At 37.8% G+C, this 10,468-nt stretch overlaps 1 non-coding gene across 1 annotated transcript; it reads left to right on the top strand.

The window, feature by feature from the left end:
- The first annotated feature begins 5,251 nt into the window (after positions 1-5,251).
- LOC136173810 (U6 spliceosomal RNA) lies at positions 5,252-5,358 on the top strand. Its single transcript, XR_010664290.1, has one exon. It is a non-coding gene; the product is annotated as a U6 spliceosomal RNA (small nuclear RNA).
- The last annotated feature ends 5,110 nt before the right edge of the window (positions 5,359-10,468 follow it).

Here is a 10,468-nt window from a genome sequence, read left to right as displayed (position 1 = left end):
GCTGCTGAGAGCTGAGTGTCTCCTCCCGGCTGACTCTGAGGCAGGGATTTGATGGGGTTCATATGCACAAGAAGGCTTCGCTGATGGCTCAGTGGTTAAGGATCCACCTGCAATACAAAGAGAAGTAAGAGACACGAGTTTCATCCCTGGGTCAGGAAGATCCCCTGCAGGATGAACTGGCAACCCACTCCAGTATTCTTGACTGAAAAATCCCATGGACATAGGAACCTGGTGGGTTACAGTCCATGGGGTTGCAAAAAGTTGGACATGACTGAGCACGCATGTAATGTCAATGTCAATATGCCCAAGAAATCCTGATTCTGCTGTGATGAGAAACTGGAGTGTGGAGTCTCCAACTTTCGGGTGAAAAATGATCCCCTTAGTCCTCTGTAATATGTATTATAAGTGGCAACATCTTTTTAAAAAGTCTTACGGTGCAGTAGGTTTTTCCACACTAAAAAGGACCACAGACCTATTGGAGAAATGCCATTTGATTCCAATGATACACCTTTTTAAATGAGAAAAATCAATGCCAGAATATTCTCTGCCCAAAGAAAACAGAAGTTGGCATCTCTGTGGGGGAGTAGTTATCACTTTGGAGTAACTGTAAGATAAGAACTTTCCTCAGTTTGCTTGCTCTTTTCCAAAAGAAAATTGATATCCTCATGACTTAAAAGAGAAAGTAAGCCTGGAGCTTAAAGGATGAAATCACTATCTTTGACAGGTTGCAAATATCCAAAATAAGATATGCCCAAATAAGAATTTCTGAGCTGGAAAAGAAAATATTGTCTCTGGAGAATTCTGGATAATTTTTTTATATAACATCCCCAAAGTTCTACCACTGTATAATACCATGCAATAAAAATGAGCTCAAATGTGTACTGCACAGACTCACGAAGCAATGTGAAGTAAAGACTGTCATGATTTCCAGTACCTGTGTTTGTAGGTCTGTAATACTTACAGGTTTCCATAGACCTGTGAGGGAAGCCCCTATTTATTTATTTCAAAGTTAGTCACTCAGTCGTGTCTGACTCTTTGTGACCCCATGGACTGTAGCCCACAAGGCTTCTCTGTCCATGGAATTCTCCAGGCAAGAATACTGGAGTGGGTTGCCATTTCCTTCTCCAGGGGATCTTCCCAACCCAGGGATCAAACCCAGGTCTCCCAAATCACAGGCAGACTCTCTACCAACTGAGCCACCTAGGAAGTCATTTATTTATTTATTATTAATTAATTAATTTAAATTTATTTTATTGAGGTATAGATGGTTTACAATGCTATGTTGGGAAGCCCCCATTTTGAACACTATTATTCATTTAGCAAAACTGATTATCTTGTTTAATGAACTTTTTGCATTCTAGTAGTCTCTTTTTTGTTTTCTTGTTGTGAAAAATAATGATGAAATACCATGCAAACTCCAGAATCCTTTGATAACTCACATTCAAAGACTTCTCTCTTTTAGGAAATAGAACAGTGATATGATGAGCTGGAGGTTAGTGAAGGGGATGCTGTTGCTTCACCTGAGAATATTTAGCTTAGAATTTCCTACAGCAAAATTTTTAATAATAATTAGGAATTTCTTACAGCAAAATTTTCAGGAAGTAACATTTTTATTTATGGGACAATGTTACCCTCCACATCTCTTCTCCAACGTGAGCAACATCCTCACAGATGAGAGATCAGTCTGGGTATTGGCAACTTCCCTGGTGGCACAGTGTATAAGAATCTGCTTGCCAATGCAGGGGACATGGGTTCGATCCCTGCTCTAGGAATATCCCACGTGCCATGGAGCAACTAACCCTATGAGCCGCAACTACTGAGCCTGTGTTCTAGAGCATGTGAGCTGCAATTGCTGAGCCCACTCATCACAACTACTGAAGCCCATGCGCGCTACAAACTATGCTCCACAATAAGAGAAGCCTGCTCAAAGCAATGAAAACCCAGGGCAGACATGAATAAATAAATAAATAAAGATAAGAAAGCTATTTTTAACAATAATGTACACATGTAAAAGATACATTGTTAAATTAGAACACATGCCAGGCTACCTCTTCCCTCAGTTTGCCGGACTAAGAATTCATGTTCATTTCATGATCTGAGTATTAATGCATACTCCATCAGGAACTTTGTTTACACTGAGCTCTGAGAAAGGTGTGCCAGCTAAGTTGATTTCCTGATTCTGATGCTGGAATATTTGATGACACAGACAAAAGTTCTCTGAAATATTCTCAGCCTGACAGCAGTAGGAAAAGGTATTCTATTGATATGTTATATCTCTGAGGGCAGGACTTAGGTATCAAATTTCAGGACTCACTGTGTGATTCTGTGAGAAGACATTCTGGGAGAATTTGTTACCCTCTCAGCCATCTCCACTCCTCAGGTCAGTGGTTTCTTTCCGTGGCGCCACCATGCTTCGAGTCATGGAATCTCTCATTCCCTCTTACCCTATCTGTTCTCCCACTTAGTTCATGCATTAGGTCCTTTATCATACAGATTTTGAGAAGTTGTTATGTTCTCTAGTGCTCTTTCAGTCTAAGAGAAAAGCTTAAAAATTAGGAAAAAATATTAGAGAAAATGGAACAAAGACTTTGATCACAATGAATCAGAACAACTGCAAATATTTCAGGCTCATCCCCATGCCCAATCAAAGTTCATTTAGCTTTGGTTTTGACCATTGATACTTGATTATTGGCTTCCCAAAGCTAGTGGATGTGATGGAATTCCAGTTGAGCTATTTCAAATCCTGAAAGATGAGGCTGTGAAAGTGCTGCACTCAATATGCCAGCAAATTTTTAAAACTCAGCAGTGGCCACAGGACTGGAAAAGGTCCGTTTTCATTCCAATCCCTAAGGAAGGCAATCCCAAAGAATGCTCAAACTACCGCACAATTGCACTCATCTCACACGCTAGTAAAGTAATGCTCAAAATTCTCCAATCCAGGTTTCAACAGTACGTGAACCAAAAACTTCCAGATGTTCAAGCTGGTTTTAGAAAAGGCAGAGGAACCAGAGATCAAATAGCCAATATCTGCTGGATCATTAGAAAAGCAAGAGAATTCCAGAAAAACAGCTATTTCTGCTTTATTGACTGTGCCAAAGCCTTCGACTGTGTGGATCACAATAAACTGTGGAAAATTCTGAAGGAGATGGGAATACCAGACCACCTGACCTGCCTCTTGAGAAACCTGTATGCAGGTCAGAAAGCAACAATTAGAACTGGACATGGAACAACAGACTGGTTCCAAATAAGAAAAGGAGTATGTCAAGGCTGATTATTGTCACCCTGCTTATTTAACTTATATGCAGAGTACATCGGGAGAAATGCTGGGCTGGAAGAAGCACAAGCTGGAATCAAGATTGCTGGCAGAAATATCAATAACCTCAGATATGCAGATGACACCACCCTTATGGCAGAAAGTGAAGAAGAACTAAAGAGCCTCCTGATGAAAGTGAAAGAGGAGAGTGCAAAAGTTGGCTTAAAGCTCAACATTCTGAAAACTAAGATCATGGCATCTGGTCCCATCACTTCATGGGAAATAGATGGGGAGACAGTGGAAACAATGTCAGAATTTATTTTGGGGGGGCTCCAAAATCACTGCAGATGGTGACTGCAGCCATGAAATCAAAAGACGCTTACTCCTTGGAAGGAAAGTTATGACCAACCTAGACAGCATATTAAAAAGTAGAGACATTACTTTGCCAACAAAGGTCTGTCTAGTCAAGGCTATGGTTTTTCCAGTGGTCATGTATGGATGTGAGAGTTGGACTGTGAAGAAAGCTGAGCACTGAAAAATTGATGCTTTTGAACTATGGTGTTGGAGAAGACTCTTGAGAGTTCCTTGGACTGCAAGGAGATCCAACCAGTCCATCCTGAAGGAGATAAGTCCTCGGTGTTCATTGGAAGGACTGATGCTGAAGCTGAAACTCCAATACTTTGGCCACCTCATGCGAAGAGTTGACTCATTGGAAAAGACCCTGATGCTGGGAGGGATTGGGGGCAGGAGGAGAAGGGGATGACAGAGGATGAGACGGCTGGATGGCATCACCGACTCGATGTACATTAGTTTGAATAAACTCCAGGAGTTTGTGATGGACAGGGAGGCCTGGTATGCTGCGATTCATGGGGTCACAAAGTCAGATACAACTGAGTGACTGAACTGAACTGAACTGACATAGGATCTTAACCCTTCATATATTGAAATAGTCCTTTTGTATGATTAATTTCCTCAGAGGTGCTGCCAATTATCAATATTTTCTGCATTTCAAAGAAAATTAACGTCTAAGAGCTTTCTGTTAAAGATCAAGAGATAGGACTTATTTTACACATCCTTCTAGTTTTATAAACCACAGTATTGAAAAACAGAACATTTTGAGCTCTTTGTCACTGAAATAAGTAATGCTGTTTAGTTTATTCTTTATGGCACATGCTTCCTTAGCAGAATATTGTAAAACACCCTAGAGGACCTCTTTGCCAACTGGGCTGCATGATACCACCTTAAGGCATGAATTATATTTTACAGATTAGTGCATGACAGTGCCATTTGCCTAAATCTCTATGGGTATACAACACTAATGCCAATAATAGATTTAACTCTTAGAAATATATTTATTAGAGAAGAAACACTGATAGACTTTGATATTTAGGTTTTGAGAGTTATATTCATTTCTTATTCCAAGCCCTTATAGACTAGTAAATTAATCAACTCAATTACTTGTTGACTTACATATGAATTTACAAAGCATGAGATAATACTCATGAGGATTTAAACATCTAGCAGATTACTATATTTTGTTTTCAGGATCAGCTGGAATGTTAATATACTTATTAAGCACAGTGAAACACATTTATATTCTTTGACTCACTATTTCTTTGAGGGAATAGCTAAAAGTTTATATTTATTTTCAAATGCATTTTAAATATTATCTCTTAATTCTGCTACATTTTACTGGAAAACTACCCCCTATGCTGTTTTGAATTTTCAAAAGGAGTATGTTTATTTTTATTGAGGTAAATTTTTATAATGTACAGATCTTAAGTATATAGTTCAGAGAGTTCTGAAAGATGTCTGCATGCATGTAACCATTATTCCAGCTAGGATATAGGGCATTTCCATCACTCCAGAAAATTCTTTCCCCAACTTCTAGTCAATCCTTGCTCTTACAGGCATCCACAGCTATGATTTCTATAGGCACAAATTATTTTTGCCTGCTCTTGAACTTCATTTAAACTGAATCATAAAATATGCACGCTTGTGCTCGCTTCGGCAGCACATATACTAAAATTGGAACGATACAGAGAAGATTAGCATGGCCCCTGCGCAAGGATGACACGCAAATTCGTGAAGCGTTCCATATTTTTTTAATATCCGCAAATCGATCAGCGTAATACACCACATTAACAAGTTGAAAGATAAAAACCATATGATTATCTCAATAGATGCAGAGAAAGCCTTTGACAAAATTCAACACTCATTTATGATTAAAACTCTCCAGAAAGCAGGAATAGAAGGAACATACCTCAACATAATAAAAGCTATATATGACAAACCCACAGCAAGCATCACCCTCAATGGTGAAAAATTGAAAGCATTTCCTCTGAAATCAGGAACAAGACAAGGATGCCCACTCTCACCACTACTATTCAACATAGTGTTGGAAGTTTTGGCCACAGCAATCAGAGCAGAAAAAGACGTAAAAGGAATCCAGATAGGAAAAGAAGAAGTGAAACTCTCGCTGTTTGCAGATGACATGATCCTCTACACAGAAAACCCTAAAGACTCTACCAGAAAATTACTAGAGCTAATTAATGAATATAGTAAAGTTGCAGGATATAAAATTAACACACAGAAATCCCTTGCATTCCTATACACTAACAATGAAAAAACAGAAAGAGAAATTAAGGAAACAATACCATTCACCATTGCAACAAAAAGAATAAAATACTTAGGAGTATATCTACCTAAGGAAACAAAAGACCTATACATAGAAAACTATAAAACACTGATGAAAGAAATCAAAGAGGACACAAACAGTTGGAGAAACATACCGTGTTCATGGATTGGAAGAATCAATATTGTCAAAATGGCTATTCAACCCAAAGCAATCTATAGATTCAATGCAATCCCTATCAAGCTACCAACGGTATTTTTCACAGAACTAGAACAAATAATTTCACAATTTGTATGGCAATACAAAAAACCTCGAATAGCCAAAGTAATCTTGAGAAAGAAGAATGGAACTGGAGGAATCAACCTGCCTGACTTCAGACTCTACTACAAAGCCACAGTCATCAAGACAGTATGGTACTGGCACAAAGACAGAAATATAGATCAATGGAACAGGATAGAAAGCCCAGAGATAAATCCACGAACCTATGGACACCTCATCTTTGACAAAGGAGGCAAGGATATACAATGGAAAAAAGACAATCTCTTTAACAAGTGGTGCTGGGAAAACTGGTCAACCACTTGTAAAAGAATGAAACTAGAACACTTCCTAACACCATACACAAAAATAAACTCAAAATGGATTAAAGATCTAAATGTAAGACCAGAAACTATAAAACTCCTAGAGGAGAACATAGGCAAAACACTCTCCGACATAAATCACAGCAAGATCTTCTATGACCCACCTCCCAGAATATTGGAAATAAAAGCAAAAATAAACAAATGGGACCTAATTAAACTTAAAAGCTTTTGCACAACAAAGGAAACTATAAGTAAGGTGAAAAGACAGCCCTCAGATTGGGAGAAAATAATAACAAATGAGGAAACAGACAAAGGATTAATCTCAAAAATATACAAGCAACTCCTGAAGCTCAATTCCAGAAAAATAAACGACCCAATCAAAAAATGGGCCAAAGAACTAAACAGACATTTCTCCAAAGAAGACATACAGATGGCTAACAAACACATGAAAAGATGCTCAACATCACTCATCATCAGAGAAATGCAAATCAAAACCACAATGAGGTACCATTACACGCCAGTCAGGATGGCTGCTATCCAAAAGTCTACAAGCAATAAATGCTGGAGAGGGTGTGGAGAAAAGGGAACCCTCTTACACTGTTGGTGGGAATGCAAACTAGTACAGCCACTATGGAAAACAGTGTGGAGATTTCTTAAAAAACTGGAAATAGAACTGCCATATGACCCAGCAATACCACTTCTGGGCATACACACTGAAGAATCCAAATCTGAAAGAGACACGTGCACCCCAATGTTCATCGCAGCACTGTTTATAATAGCCAGGACATGGAAGCAACCCAGATGCCCATCAGCAGATGAATGGATAAGGAAGCTGTGGTACATATACACCATGGAATATTACTCAGCCGTTAAAAAGAATTCATTTGAATTAGTTCTAATGAGATGGATGAAACTGGAGCCCATTATACAGAGTGAAGTAAGCCAGAAAGATAAAGAACATTACAGTATACTAACACATATATACGGAATTTAGATAGATGGTGGCGATAACCCTATATGCAAAACAGAAAAAGAGACACAGAAGTACAGAACAGACTTTTGAACTCTGTGGGAGAAGGGGAGGGTGGGATGTTTTGAAAGAACAGCATGTATATTATCTATGGTGAAACGGACCACCAGCCCAGGTGGGATACATGAGTCAGGTGCTCGGGCCTGGTGGGCTGGGAGGACCCTGAGGAGTCGGGTGGGGAGGGAGGTGGGAGGGGGGATCGGGATGGGGAATACGTGTAACTATATGGCTGATTCATGTCAATGTATGACAAAACCCACTGAAATGTTGTAAAGTGATTGGCCTCCAACTAATAAAATAATTAAAAAAAAAAAAAAAATATGCACGCTTTCCTTTGTATAATATTTGTTTGTAGGATTCAAGCATGTTGCATGTATCACTAGTCAATTCTTTTTATTATTGAAGTAACATCCTGTTGAATCAGTGTACCATAATTTGTTTTTCCAGCTACCTGTTGATGAATTTTTGATTGTTTCTAGTTGTTGACTATTATGAATAAAGTTTCTATAAACATTATTTTATAAGGTTTAGGTATAAATTCTTAGAATTGGAATTTTTGGGTTCCCTACTAGGTATATGTTTAACTTTCTAAAAACGGACAATTTTTCAAACTGATTGACTCATATTAAAGTCTCCTTGAATGAAGTAGGGTTCGATCTCCTTCTCATTTTTGCCCTTATTTACTGTTCATGGTGTGAGTGAGTGAGTATGAAGTCACTCCAGTCGTGTCCGACTCTTTGTGACCCCATGGACTGTAGACCACCTTGCTCCTCTGTCCGTGGAATTTTTCAGGCAAGAGTACTGGAGTGGGTTGCCATTTCCTTCTCCAGGGGATTTTCCTGACCCAGGGATTGAACCTAGGTCTCCTGCATTGCAAGCAGATGCTTTACTATCTGAGCCACCATGGAAGCCCGTGGAAGTTCATGGTGTATGAAGTGTTTTATCACTATGAATTTAGTTTCTATTTTTATAATAATTTAAGATGTTCAATGGGCTTCCTTGGTGGCTCAGTGGTAAAGAACCAGCTTGCAATTCAGGAGATGCGGGTTCCATCCCTGGGTCGGGAAGATCCCCTGGAGGAGGAAATGGCAACCCACTCCAGTATCCTTGCCTGGAAATCCCCATGAACAGAGGAGCCTGGTGGGCTACAGTCCGTGGGTTCACAAAGAGTCCGACATGACTTTGCAACTGAACAACAGCAAGATTGTTCAACATCTTACTATGCACTTATTAGACATTTATTTAACTTATTTTGTGAAATGTCTGTTCAAGTTTTACCCATTTTAAAATTATGTTTCATATATTATTCAATTGTAAGTGTTCCTTTCTATAATTATTTTAAATTTATTTTATTTATTTATTTTTAGCCACATAGGGTTTTAGTTGTGACATCGGTGATCTTCCCTTATGGTGCTCAGGCTTCTCTCGAATTGTGGTCCACAAGCTCAGTAGTTGCAGTATTTGGGCTTAGTGTCCCCACAGCATGTGGGATCTTAGTTCCTTGACAAGGGATCAAACCCGCATGCCCTTCACTTGAAGGCAGATTCTTAACTACTGGTCAACCAGGGAAGTTCTTGTAAGTGTTCTTTACTGGAGTCTGGATAGGAGTGCTTTGTTATATACTTATGCTGGGACTATTTTCTCTCAGATTGGACTTTGCTTTTCATCTTTGTGAGGAGTATCATTGGATAAGCAGCAGTTTTTAATTTGATAAATCCAGTTTATATATAAATGTATATATATGTACTTCATTTATCTTCAGTATTTTTGATCATCTCTAAGAAATCATTGCCTACCTCTGGATTATGAAAACATTCTGCTTTACTCTTGTAAGCTTTTCAGATTTAGTTTTTAAATTAGTTATCATTATCAGTGATCCTCTTAACATCTTTTGGGGGTATGGATTTTAACCTTGTATTTTAAAATTTACTAAATACATCACTTTTAGAATTTTTAAATATTTCTGATGAGTTGCCCCTGTTATCACAGTGTTTGGTAATACTTCTTTCTTGAAATCTGACTTGTTTGCTGTTTATACAATCATATTCTAATTGTTTGAATGATTTATAATTCTTTTCCTTTTACTTTCAATCTGTTTTGTATATGTGGTATACTTGACTCTTACTTTTTTATTTAGTCTGACAGTTTTTGTCTTTTAATTATTTGGTCTATTTGCATTTAATGTAACTAGTGATATGATTCCATTTAAGCCTATAGTTTTGCTATTTTTTTCCTGCTGTTCCATTGTTTCCTTGATTTTTCTTTTCCTATTTTCTGTTTCCCTTTTCATTACTCAAATATTGCTTTTCTATTTCATTTAAATTTCTATATCAAATTTTTATTATATGTTTTTGTTCTCATGTTTTAATAGATTGCTGTGGGACATAAAATTGAGTTTAATTGGACTTAATATGTGCCACCTTATGTAAAATAAAAGATCCTTTAAAATGTAGTTTCTTCAACCCCCTTTATCCTGTAATTTGCTTCTACAAATAGAAAATCTACAATGTAATATTATTTTTGCTGTAAAAATTCAATGTTTTTAAAGAAATAGAGAAAAATAGACAAGCTTTTATATTTGCCCAAACACTTACTAGTTTCATTGTTCTTTATCTCTTTGTATCACCTCCAATTTCCATTTGTTATCATTTCTATCCAGCTTGAAGAATTTCTTTCACAAGTTTTTAGATCTCTGATCTGTTTGTTGCTGCCTCTGAGTTTTGATTTTTCTGAAAAATCTCTCTCTCTTTCTCTCTCTCTCTCTCTTTTTTTTTTTTTAAATGTTAAGAGCAGTGGGATGATATTGGAGGGATTTAAGCAGAGCAGTAAAACCATTATTTAATTTTTCTAAAGATACACACCATGAGAATAGTTTGTTGAGCACAAGTTGGAGATGGGCCAACAAGATGCACCAGGTCAGGTTACAATTAGAGCAGGTTAAGCAAACACAGGGGGAGAAGTGGGAGAGCTGG

The sequence above is a fragment of the Muntiacus reevesi genome, chromosome 8 (assembly GCF_963930625.1).
Source record: "Muntiacus reevesi chromosome 8, mMunRee1.1, whole genome shotgun sequence".
Lineage (NCBI taxonomy): Eukaryota > Metazoa > Chordata > Mammalia > Artiodactyla > Cervidae > Muntiacus > Muntiacus reevesi.
This window is presented reverse-complemented; position numbering and strand designations above follow the sequence as displayed.